This window comes from Chionomys nivalis, chromosome 5, assembly GCF_950005125.1.
Source record: "Chionomys nivalis chromosome 5, mChiNiv1.1, whole genome shotgun sequence".
Classification (NCBI taxonomy): Eukaryota; Metazoa; Chordata; class Mammalia; order Rodentia; family Cricetidae; genus Chionomys; species Chionomys nivalis.
Window position 1 is genome coordinate 108,018,909 of NC_080090.1, and position 16,331 is coordinate 108,035,239.

Genomic DNA, 16,331 nt, shown 5'->3' on the forward strand with positions numbered 1-16,331 from the left:
GCCTGTGTCCCATGGTGACTGGAATCCCTACGTTCCCTCATACCTGGAAGACTGGCCCATACGTTTCAGCTGGTTCCCTTCATCCCCGTGTCAGGAAAGATTTGTCAGGGTAGACTGAAGGCTAAAGCAAGTGTCCCCAAATCTCAGCAGCCTCATGCAAAAATGCTTCACCTCTTCTTCACCTTGCATTCTAAGTCGCTGCATATCAGGGGCTCGCTTCCACATGGTCACTTTGGGAGTCCAAGTTTCTTCCTTCTGTCATCCATCCAGAGACCTCCCTGGACCCTCAACTGCTGATCAGGAGGTCAGAGCAAGAGGAGTTGTAAACAATTACCCCCTTTGAGCTTTAGCTCACATCTGTGTACATCCCATGATGATAAGCAATTGGGTCTAATATATAGATTGTCAATTGGTGGTAATTTTATTTCCTAAAATATAGAGATTTATCAGATTGTTAGACAATGGCACCTAGTGGTATGTCAATTAGTATGTCTACCGAATCCAGGGACACTATTAAACATCCCACAGCACAGTTAGGTGCCTCCACAACAAGGAAACATCCAAGCCCACTGTTAAAATGCTGAGATTTCAATGGGCTAGTCTCTGTACAGTCATCCGTATGTCCATACTGGAATCCACCATCACTTTCCACTAATCAAGCCCAGCAGTCCCGCATGGGTCATCTGCTAATCACTTCTTCCTTCAGCTGAACTCCTTACCAAGTCAAGGTCCCAACAGTCAAAGAATTCACATTGGAAGGGGATGACAGCGTCATGCAGAGTTAAAGAGAGTGAGATTAACAAGAACAAGTGGAAGGAGGTGATTCCGACTGTGGGAGTTGGGAAGAGACCGACAGATGGGTGAAGAGGAAAGAGGCCTTCAGGAGCACATCCTGCAGCTCTCCCTCGGCATACAAGGAAATGGCATGACTCACGGAACAGAGCTGTCGAAAGACAGACTTCATTCTTCCTGGAATGAGGGGCAATAGTAAGAGAAGAGGGTTGTAAGTGCTTTTCTGTTCAAATGTGGGGTTTGGTACTGCATTCAAGAAAGGTATGGGTCCTGGCATCTCGTGGCATATCTGACAGAATAGCAAACACTGACTTTCAAAAAGTGATCTAGAAACAGCTCACACCACCAGGCTTCACAGAAGCTGCCCAGCACAGTGGAATGCTCAAGCAATAGGGAAAGCCACTCCTAGACTCCCGAAAGAATTTGACACCAACGTTTTCAAAGACGGCTCTTGAGTCAGCAGCAGAGTGATTAGGGAAAATAGAACATCCAAACCATACACCTCGCACCCAAAGACAGGCTCGTGTGGGGCTCTGATTCTTCTTCTAAACTATGTGGCACTGAAGCATCTTTTAGTGATTTCCCTTTCCAGCTCCTCACCCCCGTTTTGAGTACGGCTCCCCATGGGTGAGGGTACGTGGACAGACAAGAGTTGTGGAGACAGATCAGCTGATGGCAGATCCCAAACCTAAATTAAAAAGGCAGGTATTGTGATGTGCATTTGTGATCCCAGTGCTGGGGACCTAAGGAGAGCTGGTTCCTTGGGTCTTATTAGCAAGCCAGCCTTGTCTACTTGGTAACAAAATGCACAACAAATAAAAACCAAAGATGCATACCATCTGAAAAACAATACTTGACATCACCCTCTGCTGTCCACACATAAACACACACAAAAGAAAACAGATGTGACCACATCACCCAGGGCCATAGCCTGCTCCGGCATAACCCTACCATGTGCCCTGAGCCAAGTCACTGGACGTCCCCAGGTTCTAGCCTCCCAGACAAACAGGTCTTCAGGCACTTTAAACCAGAGTGCTTAAAGTACAGGGTGGGTGCAATCTACCACATGTGTACTGTAGCTGACACCCACCTATCGACAGCTCTCAGTTTGTAAAATAAATTTTATAACTCTACATGTTTGGGAAGAAAACTCTCTGATAGCCTACCATGTCATTTGGTGTACGTTATCAGTGAGCAACTTCTTCAACAGGCTTGAGCAAGACGCTTGGAAATGAAACTGAAATCACCACAGAAACAGCAGAGACTTCTGATTTTGAGAATAAAACTGAACTTGGGAACGACCATGTTTCTATGAATATCTTCACTCCCACTCCCTTACCCACTCTTCCTCCTTCCCATCACCGTCTCACTACTTCTGTGATGAGCTGGAGAGAGACAACGTATATTTAACTATTCGGTACTACAGATTATATAGAGTACTACCAGTTACCTAGCCAAAAAGAAAACTTATAAAAGGAAGAAATTTGTTTCTTTACAAGTCAGAATCATCGGGGAAAACAAATAAGGTTGTGGACAACCGCTTCCACAGAGAGAGCGGGAGGATTCTAGATGGCAGGCAAACACCCCCTTTGCAAGACTGGGATCTAGATTGAGCCACGTTTGCCTTCAGGAAAATGGCTACAGAATCTCGTGCTGCCACCCCACATGGAACCAAAGAAAGACCAGGCAAGTATCACTGACTACATCAGCCTACACGTCAAAGCTGATTAGGGCTGCCCTCCCAATTTACAAGGAATTCTACACTGTCTACATGGCATCTCTCTTCCATTGCAGACTAGACCTGGCCCTGAGGGAATCTCATTCTAAGTGGTACAATGAAAAGAGCAGGTTTGGAAACTCAAGGGCAGACTCCACACATTAGGTGATATAGTATCTGAAACCTAACATGGGTATTTTTCCTTCTTAGTGAAGGTATTTTCCATGGCAAACTAACAAATATCTTGCAGGGCAGTGTGAAAACTACCTCAGGATGTAATTCCCAAATACCTTAGTTACTATTTTGTTATAAAAAAAAAAAAAACCCTAATGGTAAATGAACCATTGATTTTAATAGACCTGGTTCTACCACTGGAGAGAAAAGGAAAGCACCAACTGAACTATCATTGAGCATTTTGCTTTTAGAAAGGCTATTCACTAAATGCAATCGGCTCACCCAAGATTCCCCTCGCACAAACAAGCTCTTCGCCTTTTACTTAGGTGAGGTAACATAGAATGAAGAAATCCCGCTCCTCAACGTACAGTGAACATGATGTCTTAGTGATCATAACGATTCCATGGGAAAAATGGCATACGGACCTTACGATTACCTCCCACGCTGCATTCATGAGGGTAGCAGAAGAAACAACTACCAAACTAACTGAATATACCAGCTGCTGGCAATCCACTGCAGACTGCTCACAACAGCATAGTAGCCTTGGATGCACTGTATCCTTCCTGAGGAGACAGGAACACAGGGGTTATCATCTAACACATCCGATAAATACTTAGAGAGTCTGTGGGACTGAAGGTCTTAGCAGTTTCTTTCCGAGAGATACTAGAGCATGGAGCCAGGCCTAGTTCACTTCCTCCCCAGGTGCTGTAGCACATTCATCATGAAATCTCTCTGGAATCCTTGGGAAGAATGCACGAGGTCTTGTGTGTACAGCATCCCCAGACAAGCCCACGCTTCTGTCATGTTTACAACATTGCGCAAGTTCCAGAAACATCCCTGCTTCGAACAAAAGACAAGGCAGTTTGATTGTCTGTTGGGCTGTGTGATTTCCCTAAGAAGAGAAACATTGAAGACAGACTCCTACATGAACATACTCCAGATACCACTGCACCGGACAGCAAAGTACATCGAGAATCGAACCCTCGGTGTGATCTGCTTCAACACTGATGGTGATCGGCAAGCATAGCCTGACCAGGACTCGGGGTGAAGAGGCGCCATGCCTTCTTTTTGTGGCTCTTTAAGTGATTGCTAAAGAACACACTGCTTCCAACAAGTCTTCGCTGAGTGTTTACCGTGTTCCTAGCTGTGGACAACAGCCTGGGCTAGCTCAGGAGCAGCCACTGGTAAAGGAGATTTCTGAAATAGTTCATTAGCTTTGTATTTCTAGTATATTTTTATTTACTTATTATATTGTCTGATTTTGTTGTCTTCATTAAAGGGACTTTATTTAAAAAAAAAAAAAACAGAAACAGAAGAGTAGCAGCAAGCAAAGACCCATTCCAGAATGTAGATTCCTAAGTGAGGGCCTTAACAACATGGGGCCACCTTCTCTCTACTCGGTCAATCCTCCCCTTCACTATTCTCATGCCCGAGCTGGCCAAATGCCCACAATGTCTGCTTTAGGATGGCATACAATAACCATAATACACAAATGAACTTCTATAGAGAAAGGCAATTTGCCCCACTTTTCTTCTGACTGTTCAGAGTTAAAATGGAGTTTTGTGACCTAGGTGTTCCTATGTAATAGACAGCCTTGGGCAAACTCTGCACAAGACCCCTGAGCCCAGGAAAGGGGCAGACTAATGAGGTTCTAACACGAGCGACATACTAGACAAACCCCTGGCCTCTCCCCTTGGAAGCAGTGGCCCAAGGCATTGAAATTCCTCCAGGATTCTCATACCAAGGTAAGGAAAAGCAGGAGCCTGGGTGCAGAATTTATCGCCCAGGAAGAGATTTCACACAGTGCCTACAACCTGTCAGATCCCATGTCAGGAGAGCTGGAGCTGAGACGGTGATGGGTCAACCATGCACTAGAAGTTCTTGAATCCTCTATTTAAAACTAACCCTCATGTCCCCACCCTGAAGATGGACTTTGGGATCACTGGACCTCTTTATCTTTCCCTCTTCCCTATGTACCCACAGTAAATCAATCTCTTTTCTCTGCTTTTCACTGTTGCTTGTCTCTTTTTTAAAAAATTCGAATTTATTTGTTTTCTATGTGTATGAGTATCCACCTGCATGTATGTGTATGTAGCAACGTGTCTGGTGTTCATGGAGATCAGAGGGCATTGGAGTTACAGCCAGTGGAGTTACAAATGGTTGTGAGCACTTGTGTGGGTTCTGGGAACCAAATCTGGGTCCTCCGTAAGAGCAGCAAGTGATCTTTAATAGCTGAGCCTTTGCTCCGGCCTCTATTGCTTATCTCTTTAACTGGCCTCTTGAGGATGCTAAGAGACTAGCTTGTTAGGACTGCAAACACAAGTACGACTCAGTGCTCCAACAAGATCATTCTGCTGTGTCCTTCACTGGACTTGGAGAAAGGAGCTGTTGTCCTAAGTCAGCTTGGCAACTCTGGTTTCCTTATTCTCTTTCTGACTTGTTGCCTCTAGCTGCTTCTAGCTGGCTCCAGCTTCCTCCTGAGCAGTAGTTCCTTTGAAACTCCAAACCACTTGAGAAAAATGTCATAGAGATGCCCCAATATTTCAATGTTAAGTCCTCAATGACAATAAAGTACAAAGGGAACCTTCTGTAACTCTTGTAGGCTTATAAATATTTAGGGGAAATCATCTCCTAGGCTAGCTTACCTGCTGGTTAGACCAGGCTTGCTCACTGATGGGTGGCAGATGTTGAATAAAATTGAAGTGAATAATAGGTGCATTTATTAGTGCTTCCCACATGTACAGCATGCTATGTAATCTCTAATAATCTATCAATATCCTGTCTGTCTGTCTGTGTCTGTCTTGTTCTCACAACAGCTCAAGGAGGTTGATTCTCTCCCACTTTTAAAAGGAAACAATGCCCAGTCAGTCCTTAGTCACTCAAGGTCAAACACAATGCCGCCACACTTTAAAAATTCCCTGCTTCAAACCACCCGCCTCTAGCAGGGCCATGAAAACACATGGTAAGAAACCAGAAATTGAGAGATAGTACCAGACACATTTCTTTTATTCTCTTTCACTTTAGCTTTGTATTTACAAAAATACTGAGTTAAGTATATACATTAAACTGTAACAAAATGGAGACTTTTGTTAGAATCGCACCTGGTAAAGACAAGCACCCACTACTTGAATAAATATAATTGTTTATCCGATATGTGGCTTATTCACTGATGATTAATGTTTCAAGTGCTGGTTATATTCCCTTAGGATCCGGCCTTGGGGGTTTTGAAGTATCAGTGCCATAGGGCAGGAGAAGATAGAGGGCCACTTGGTCTAGTCAAGGCTGACCCTGCCCTCCAAAGGATACAAAGTTCTCTAATGTGCTCCTAACTAGTTTTTTGTTTGTTTGTTTGGTTGGTTGGTTGGTTTGGTTTGGTCTGATTGTGTGGTTTTTGTTATTTTGGTGGTTATTATTTTGACATAGTTTCTTGTAATCCAGGCTCCTCAGTAAATAACTTCGGCTGACCTTGAACTTCTGAACCTGTTGCCTCTACCTCGCTTGGTTCAACGCCCAAGCCACAAAATAAATAAATACATTTAGTAAGGTGGTTCACACCTGTAATCCCAGCACTGGGAAGGGAAGGAGAAGAATGGGAGTTCAAGGTTGTGTTTAGCTACATATAAAGTTTGGGGCCAATGTGGATTCTAGGAGATTTTATTACAATAAAAAATAAAGTAAAAGAAATAAGTGCTGAGATTAAAGGCAGGTGCCACCCTGTCTGGCTCTCCAGCCATTTGTAATTTCACACTACTAACCCAAACAAAACCACGTTGCAGCTGGCACACCTGCCAAAGAACGTCACTTCACAGACTGGTTTTGAGACATTTGTCTCAGCTCCATTCTCTACCCTTCAAACTGAGAATGGTTTGTATGAATGCATTCCTGTCCAGCTTCTCCCAGAAGCTGACATATTTCTCTCCGTGCTAATAACACTCTCCTTCATGATTGGTCATGTCAGTTCTAGAATCAACAGAAACCAGGTGCACAAAGATAACCGTGAGAGGACATGCGGTGGTCAGCCTTGTCACTCAGTCCATCAGATGCCATCATCACTCGTTTGCATGGGCATCTGCTGAGACGGGAAGTCCTCGTGCTGCAAGCACTGTGTTGCCAAGGAGAAGATTGATTGGTTGGTTGGTTGATTGACTGATTGATTTTGTAAGTAACGGACAAAAACAGGCTGAAAAAAAAAAGACCCGTTTTGCTAGAATGACGAACAGTAAGAATCTTTATCCTCCAATCATAGTGCTATGATAAGGGCAGCCTGGTATTCAAATTTAATTCCATGTTTAATCATTATTAGTACAATCAGAGGAAATGTTTAGAAACAAACTTCTTTCTAATCTTAAGAATATAAAACAAAAGTGTCTATAAGTCCTTCATTGTGGTAGACCAAAATCAGTTCCTATGTGAAATATTCACCAACAATAAGGTATTTATTGAACATTCCTTGTACATTAACAAGGTGGTAAATACCAAGTGGTGTAAGATTCATCCAGGTCTCGTGTTGTAGGAACTTTTGAAGAAAAAGATCATGTAGATAGCAGTTGCTGCCGTCCCCTGGAGGGAAGTGCCCCTCAGCTACCCTCTCTCACTGCTGGGCAGGACCCAGAAGGGCAATGGCTGAAGGGTCTCAAGCACTAGGGCTCTGGGGAGATGAGGCTTAATGGCAAAAGACATCCTTGGACATCTCTTTAAAGCTCCTGCCTTTACGTTAGTTAGCTTTGATAAGTTTCTATGGTATAGTAACTAAACAGACACTCCAATGCTCACTAACAATGCAGTGCTCTTTGTCATGAATGATGATGAATAAGTGAACAAATGAATATGAATGAATGAAAATGAATGAAATGAAACAGCAGAGACAATCTTTCCACAGAATTTTGATAATGAAGGATCACTAAGGGATCAAATGACCCAGTTAAATGTTGAGCTGAGAGTAGAAGTGAGTCATTAGCTATAGGATGAGAAGAGGGAAAAGGAAGAACACTGAGACCACACAATGCACAAGAACCAAGAAAAGGGCAATGAAGTTTTGGGGAAACTATTGGTGGTACATGCCTGTAATGCCAAGATCAGAGAGGCAGAGGCAAGCAGGTACCCGGGGCTTGCTGGTCACCCATCCCAGCCTTACTCAGAGAACCCGAGGCCAGTAAGAGACCCCATCTGAAAAACCAAGTGGGTGGTGTCTGAGTTAGAGCAACACCAAGCTGTCTTCTGACTTCTACGTGTGCACACACATAAGCAGAAATGAAGACTGGAAAGGAATTCTGGGGTCAAACCAGAGAAAACGAAAGGAAAAATAGGAACATTAGCTCCCTCCCAGGAAAACCCTAAAATATATGTAAATCGTGGGCGCTGACTCCTGGGACCCACAGCACAACAGAGCCCCCGGAAGAAGCAGAACTATGCCTTCTTCTCCCTCCTTTCTGACTACTGGGGCTTTGTGACGGTAGGTGCCAGGGAGCACTCATTTTTGTCACAAGTGCCCTCCATCTGCATAACCAAATTCATAAGAGCATTAAAGAGGTCACATAGAATATAGAAATACATTTTAAAGTTGCTTAAATGTCCTTCGAGGTGAGTCTCACGGGGCTCTCTTCTCTTTCTCGCTCATACTGTGTTCGCCCTTGGCCTAACCCTGGAGCTAACTCCCTCTCGGCTCCTCCTTCCGGCTTTGCACCCAGATGAAGCTGGGCTGGAAGGGTGGCCTCCACATCACTAGGCTAAAGCACTGCCATTTCAGTGATTAACTCAGTTTACTGTGTCGCTTCGATGTATCTTTGATAATTACTTCAAGGTGACAAAAACAATACTATTTCATTAAATTTTCTGATCAACTTTAAAGTACATATCAAATCTTAAAGATTCTAATCTATGCACATAGTCATCTCAAAGTGGGAAATGATGTTTAAGTGGCCAGCTCTGCCCAAAGCAACTGTCTCTCTGAAAGCAGCCAGGGCTGTCCACACCCTTTGCAAGGTGTGGTCCACAGCACCCAGTTCTTTGTATGGGGAGTATGGCAAGACAGGATTTAAAACACACCACCCTCATAGCCAGCATGGTGGTTAATGGAAATATGAATACCCTAGAACCCTCTGGTGTCCTGTGAGTTCACTGACCTGAAAAAGCCTCCTGGCCAAATTGCTTTTTCTAAGCATCAAAATTACAGGAGTTGTCCTAAGCCCATCCCTACCTGTTCTCCTCATCTGTTTTCCTAAGGTCTTAGCTACAGCAGGTCACCTTCTGGGTGACTCTAGGCCCACCTGCCACTCCTTTCTATCCTGGAATGTTCCAAACAAAATCAGGAAGTCTTAGACAAGAAGCAGATGGTAAGGGAGAAAAAGTCTGCAAAAGACATTTCCGCGTTACATAATGCTGGGCATGAAACCTGCTAGCATTGGCCTTGGAAATAACTACTGGCCTATTGCTGCAGAGCAAACCACACCCCAGACAGTCATAAAGAAAAATTCTCTATTTTTTGATAATTAGGAAATAATCGCAAAAGTAAATATACTAACACTTTAGTAAATAACAGGTTGGAGAAGATCTATGTTTTTAATGTATGTGTACATGTGTGTATATGATATGTATGTGCATGTGTGGTATGAATTCACGTTCCTGTGTTTGCATGTGTGTAAGTATGTGCATGTCCACAACACACATGTGGAAGTCAGAGGACCCAGGTATTGGTCATTACCTTCTACCTCGTTTGAGAGTGTGTCTCTGTCATTCTCAGCTGCAAACACCAGGCTAGCTGGCATATAAGCCTCCAGAGAGTCTCCTGTCTCTCCTTCCTTTGTTGTTGAGACACTGGGATTACAAATGTGTTCTCCGACATTCAGCTTTACTTGGGAGCTGGCAATGCAAGTCCAGTCCTCAGGCTTGCAAATCAAGCACTTTACCCACTGAGCCATCTCCCCAATCAATGGACCAGACTTTTTAAGATATTTACCTTTTTTCTTTTACTCAATAACTGCTCATGGAACAGCACATACCTTCCGAGTCTTGAGCCAGGCCCCGTGAGACAAGAAATGTATGTCACTAGTGTAGCACAGCTGTTGCCAATTCTTCCCACTTACGTGCAAGAAATACTGAATTGTAGCTAAAAAGGTCATAGAGCTTGCTTGGGACCAGAACAGTGCAACACACTTCTGGGCAGCATTATGGGATTGATTGACACCTGAGCCACTTCCTCTCGAATGCAGTGATCCTATAGGATCAAGCTCGATCAAGCCACTATCAGTTTAGGGTCTGAGTGACTACAAAGAAGAGCCTGGCCTTTCTACTTAGTAAGCCCAGGAAAGAAGCTGCCAGGCAGGGACATGTGGAGCACTCCTTACTACAGCAAAATCTGTAACACATCGCTGCTGGAAAGGACTGGAAAGAAGCCCACAAAAGTCTACCTGTCCCATCTGTCTTCTAAATCGGGTAACACAGAAATGTAGACTTTGGTTCAAACTTGACGCACAACGGGCTGTGAGAAGCACCTTGAGAAGACGGTGTAGGAACAGTGGTCAAGAGGAAACGAAAACAGAATGACCTCCCTACATTGGTCGAGCCTCAGCAGTCATGGAGAACCCAACTGAAGAGTTCAAAGTTCATAAAGAAAAGGCTACTTCTGACTCTGACCCAGCCCAGCCACTTAGGGAGTAGAGAGCATCCTAGAGACAAAGATAATCGAGCAGAGGCTACATGAGCCTCTGAGGAGGCTCTTCCCTTGTCTCCGTCCCTTACATTTCTCTTTCTGCCTACAAGCTCTCTGAGGGTGACTCACGACTGTGTCTCTACCCATCACACATCTTTGGGCACCTCTCACAGACCTGTTATCTATTAAGTGCCCAAGAATATCTGCTGAATGAGTTAGTGAGAACCAAGAAAAGCTCTGGAACCAAAGGTCAGCCATGCCAACCTGAAGATAAACCCCCAGCGAAAAGAGACTCCTCATGCGGGGGAGGGGGGAGCCAATGAAATGCAACATTTCATTATGAGTTATCACAGCACATGATTAAAAATCACAATAAAACCTAATACTACACTGTGGCTATCTTTGTTCTTGGACATGCAATTACATGTGCAGGCAAGTGTTTTCTTAGGTGGAAAAAATTGTAGGTGAGTTTTTTTTTTTCTATTAAAAAAGCCACACCCTTGGTTCTATTGCATTATTACAGTCTCTGTTATTCCATCACGTGGTTTTCCTTCTTGCCGCAGCCCAGGACACACCCTGAATTACTGCTGACAGAAAAAAATCACTTGTCAGAATACCTCCATCCTTGCACCATTTTAGGAATCTTGTCTCCCCAAAGTCTTTGTTTCAGCAAGAGTCACATGACTGCTCCACTGCTAATTATTTTTCCATAGGATTAACATGGGTGTCGATCCTTATTTTAAAGTCATCTTTCAAAGCAAAACTACTCTAGACCTGAATGACAAGTGTCTCAAGTTTCTTAAACTTTATTTCGAAAGGGAATTGGGGGAAACTGTAAAGACCATCCGCTGTAGTCCTTGATGCTGTCATGGGGCAAAAGGTCCCAGGAACCTGTGGCCTTCTGCAATCTGACTTCCTAGGAAAGCAAGCCCCGAGTCCAGCCCTGTGTGGGATTCTTTATGCCAATGCAGAGGTGTGTGTCCAGGTCCATCTGAAGGTGAGGCTTCCATGCACTCTGTCAAATTAATCTCTCATCACAACAGACCTATCCTTGAAAAGAGAAGAACAGGCCAGAGTGTTCTGGAACAAAAACAAACCCTAAAGATAAAATGCAGGAGAGTCTAATGGTTCATATTTCTACAAGTGGAAACTTCACTGAAGTTTCGCCTTCTCCAGGCTTTCTGCTCCTTCCCAACAACCCTTCCAGCAACTTGGTGCCAGTCCACCCTGCTCATGACATGGCGAATACTATTACAATAAAAGGTGCGAGAGAAATAGTGCTATCTCCTAAGGCGGCCACTGCTCTCAGCCATTGCCCTAACTGAGCACTGGCCAGATTTCTTGTCGGCTTCACAATTATCAGCCTTCCTACAGTATCATTAGATGTCGTCCCTACTGTAGACAAAAGACTGCCTTATATCCAAGCCCACATTCAGGTACAATTGTCTGCGAACGGGCAGCATCAAAATTCCCACCATCCACTGGAACTAATACACTCCAATGTAAGCTGCCCCCAGTGGCCTCTCCAAAAGGAAAGGATGAAGTCATTTGCAATTTGTTGTTGGAACAAGACATTCAAATGAAGTTCCTTAGATAGGGCAGGTTTTGTTTGCCTGGTTGGGCAGCCCCCACTCCTTCACAAATGGGACTGCTGTGGAAGCAGAAACCACCCAAGCAGTCCTGGGTTAGCACTGTGGGCCCAAATAACTCAGAGACACCCAGGCAGTTACACAGATCATCGGGGTTACCTGGATCTGTCGCGCGTCCCTTTCACCCTTGTCTGCGTGATGACATCAAGTGGAAAGCATATGAATTGGGGAGGAAAGAGGCTGACAAGCAGGAAGCGCGACTGGGACCCAGCTTTGTTCAGCCTGCAGTGAAACACATGCAGTAAGCGGTTAGATACACGCGTCACAGACAGAGATCCAAGCACCCTCCAGGGCCACCGGGATAGGAGTGGGTGTCCCGGGAGGGTGAGACCGAGGGGTGGAATGCTGTCAGGGCAAGGAAGGGGCATCATGGCTCTCCCCAATAAATAACCACCTCCCAGCTCCTCTGCAGTCTCCCCCGCCCCCAAGTTCTCCCGCGGTATAGCAGCTACCAGCAACAGTAATCCCTCAGAAAGATAGGAGTACGGATGGAGAATACCATCATCTTGAGGCAAAGATAGACTAGCAAAATACACTAGTTAACCCACACAGCTGGCAACGCGGGCGCACAGTCACCCGGGCTGCAATTTGCGAGCATCCTTTCCTTGCCAGGGCCACCACCTCTTAAAGTCACTGTCACAGTCACCCTACTGTTTCCAAATCTGTGCAGTGCTCCCCCCACCACACCCCCACGGTAGGCAGGATCCCAGACCAAAGCTTTCCAAGCAGCTCCCTACAAGTCCAGCTGGCTTTGTCCTGCCGCTGTCCTTCCAGGAGCAAGTGCCCCAGGCCCCTGGGTCCGCACAAAAGACCCCTGGAATCTGGCCCTCCACTCGGCTCCCTTTTCCCAAGAATGGCTCGGGGTCAACTTCTAGCAGGACATCGTGGACTGGGAAGGCAGGACAGGACTGCAGGGGACTACCCGAGGCTTGGAAAGGCTGGGGGGCACAGCATGGACGCGCGCGCTCACACCTCAAGGGCGCGCGCAGCTCATGCACAAGGCGAGCTCCCGGGACCAGAGCTCCAAGGGGCATCCCAGGACTCAGCGCAACCAGAGGCAGCTGCCATGGCCCCATCGCGCTCCCAACTCGAGCAATGCCCGGGGAGAAACGCAACTCCCGGGACCACCTCCCCGGAAGACTCCACTCCAGCTCCGCACTTTTTTTTACCCAAATAGGCCACCCCAGTCACAGTCCAAGAGGTACCCCCAAATGTATCCTAAGCTACCGTTGCCCTTCCTGGTTTTCATTAGGAGCAGGCATTCCCGCGCGCCCCCTCTGCACCCGGGACCGGGGAGCATACAGAGCCGGAAAACAAACCGAAACTCACTGACCTCTCTCGGCCGCCGGCTCGGACTCTGCTATGCTGGCTGTGGCCGCAGCAGCATGGGAAGCATGGGCAGCATCCCGGGGGTCGGCGCTGCCTGCCGCGCTCTGCCAGACGCGCGTTGGGGGCCGCCTGCCGCCTGCTTCTCCCGCCGCGGGTTGTGGGGCGGCGCGGGCAAAGTGGCGGCGTCTCCTCCCGCAGCCCAGCTCCCGGCCCGTCCTTCCCTTGGCTTCAGGCGGCGCCTTCCATCTGCCCCGCCACCCTCCGCGTCCTGAATTGGACACCCTCCGCCAGGCGCTGATCACCGAACTGGAGCTTTTTGTGTCACCCCAAAGACCCAAGCGCTGAAGGGGGCGGGAGGCTGAGCTCTGCTTCACGGCACCGCCCCTCCCCGGCGGCTCCGCCCCCTCCCGCACTCCACCCGGCAGCTTGGCCAGCACGTCTGTGTCTGTCTGTCTGTCCCCAGTCGCCAAGCTCCTGGGTGCGGTGGGAGGGGGGCGGACCGGGACGCGCCCCTGACCCACCCAAGACCAGCGAGCACCTGGACGTCTTGCCTTCCCCGCGCGGAAGCAGGACCTGAGCGGGATCAGGTGTGACCTGGAGCCCGGGTGCCCGCAGGCTGGAGCAGCTGGCCTAGCCAAGGTGGTGACCCAGCTGCGACTCAGGACTCAGGATTCAGTACGGAGGGGTGGAGGAAGGAGTCTAGACTGTTATCTTTCCCGCGGGTTCTTTTGGCTACCCCCAAAAGTTCACGAGCCCAACCATGGCAAGAACCTGTCAGCGTGGAAGGGCATATGCACCCGAGGGGGCCCACAGGGACACCTCACATCTGGACCTCGAGTTGACAAAGCACGCAAAATATGGAAGCAGGAAAGAACAGGTGCTAGAGATAATAAGGAAGCCTAGGGGGGCTTCTAAGCTCATCTGATGGCCTATGTTAAAGCCCAACTTCAGGTTCGGTAGTAAAAGTGTTTGCCTAGCGTGCATGAGAGCCCAGGCTTATCCCCAGCACCCCAAAACAAAAATAAAGCCTAACTTAATAACTCCTACCTTAAGACATGCTCTTAATGTCATGTAATCCCAGAAAACCAAGGGACTCCTCCTGCCTCTTTGCTTAGCATATAGTGGGGAAATGGGGGAGGAAGGTATCTGGGACACCACGCCTGAGTTCTGGCTCCTTTGGGGATCCATTCCACCAAGAAACGCCCTGTGTCTTTCTCCATCTCCACCGTTCAGCTGAAGGATCCCTCTGTTAGCGAACAGAACAGATGGTCTCGCCTAGGCTGCAGGTACTGAGTCCTGGATGGATCCCATGCTCCTTCCTGTACAATGGCGATTCTCAGCCTTCCTAAAGCTGTGACCCTTTCTTTAATACAGTTCCTCATGGTGTGGCGACCCCCAACCAGAAAATTATTTTCATTGCTACTTCATAACTGTAATTTACTACTGTTATGAGTCATAATGTAAATATCTGTGTTTTCCAATGGCCGTAGGCGACCCTGTGAAAGGGTCGTTGGCCCCCAGGGTTCATGGCTTAAGATCTGCTGTTGTAGCGGCAGCCCTGAGAACCACAGTGGCTCTGTATGACTTAAGGGAACAGTGTGGATAGCCAATCCTTCTTGTTTTGTCCCACACTTGCAACTTGAGGATGGTGCTCAAACCGAAAATCTGCATCCGAGAGACTGATAAAGTTTGTAGGGTAGTGCAGTTTCTGGGATTCCAGGAAGAGTGCTGCTTCCTCTCGTCACCAGGCTACATCGCCCCATTGTTCCCATTAGAACCTCTATAGCACCCCACAGAGATGCTGTATGCATGTCTTGGGAACCTAAGCTTACTTTGTATGAACATCTTCAACTTTAATACAGAAGAAAAAAATTCTAGCCAGATGGTGGTGGCACATGCCTTTAACACAGCACTAGGAAAACAGAGACTAACAGATCTCTGTGAGCTTGAGGCCAGCCTGGTCTACAGAGTGAGTTCTGGGATAGCCAGAACTACACAGAAAACCCTTGTCTTAAGAAACCAAAATAAGAAAGAAAAAAAAAGTCTTTGGAGTCAGGGCTTACACATGAACCCAAGGCTAACAGGGAATCCACCGTACAGCACAGACAAATCTGTTTGGTAATCCTCCTGCCTCACCTTTCTAAGTGCTGGATTTACAGGTGTGAACCACTATGACTTACTTGGAAAACTAATTTTTAGCTATATTTTATTTATGGGGCACACACCTGCCATAGCACAGGTATAGAGGGCAATTTGCATACTCAGGAGTCAGTTCTCTCCTTCCTCGTTAGGCTGGGCTCGGGTCATGTAGCTAAGGCCAGGCTTTATTCACTGAGCCATGTTGTGGGCTCTGGAAAGAAAGATAATAATGAGAAGCTAAGCAAGGAATTAACAACTCAGACGTTGGTCAGGGGCTTGGAAAAAGGTGATTCATAACAGCCCAACATTTTACCAGTAGTGCTCAGACCAGAAATATTATTATGCACGAGCGCCTCTGAAGATTGCTTTTAAGAAAGTAATTTCAGGATTCAGTAATTATTCTAAAATGTCTCAACTTCCCTCCAATTGCTTTCTAGACAATTCTTTGGAGTGGGAAATGCAAGAATTCTGCATGTGGAAGGTAAGAACCTCCAACTTTATTAATTTCCACTGACTGGGGTTTTAATTCACAGAGCATCATGGGGGTCTTGTAAGGCTGTCACACAGAGAAGGTTAATCAACGGGAGCAGGCTGCAATGGGACCATGCCTGAGACACACTGGAGGCCAGAATCTGGACAGGCAGCTATCGTCTAAGTCACGGAAAGAACAGGCAGAACATGTTGTAACAAATTCATCTGCGGAACAGCCAGGAGCCAGGCAGCTAAGACCAGTCCGAGTTCAGAGCTGCAAGCGGGCAAAAGCCTGCCAGAGAAGCTGGGATCACACTCACAACCCACGGCGCATGCGTGTGGGGGAGACCAAGTGGGCACCTGAGGTCTGGGAGAGAGAGCCAGGGTTAGATGCGCGTGCACAGACCTGGAA

General features: G+C 46.8%; 1 protein-coding gene across 1 annotated transcript in view; it reads right to left on the bottom strand.

The window, feature by feature from the left end:
- The window catches only part of Rnf152 (ring finger protein 152), a 79,839-nt gene extending 66,217 nt beyond the window's left edge, over positions 1 to 13,622 (bottom strand). The window contains exons 1-2 of the mRNA XM_057770211.1: positions 13,314 to 13,622; positions 12,080 to 12,202 (exon numbers count right to left, since the gene is read on the bottom strand). The gene's annotated coding sequence lies outside the window, so the exon portion shown is untranslated. The remainder of the gene's footprint in view (positions 1 to 12,079; positions 12,203 to 13,313) is intronic.
- Between the last annotated feature and the right edge of the window lie 2,709 nt (positions 13,623 to 16,331).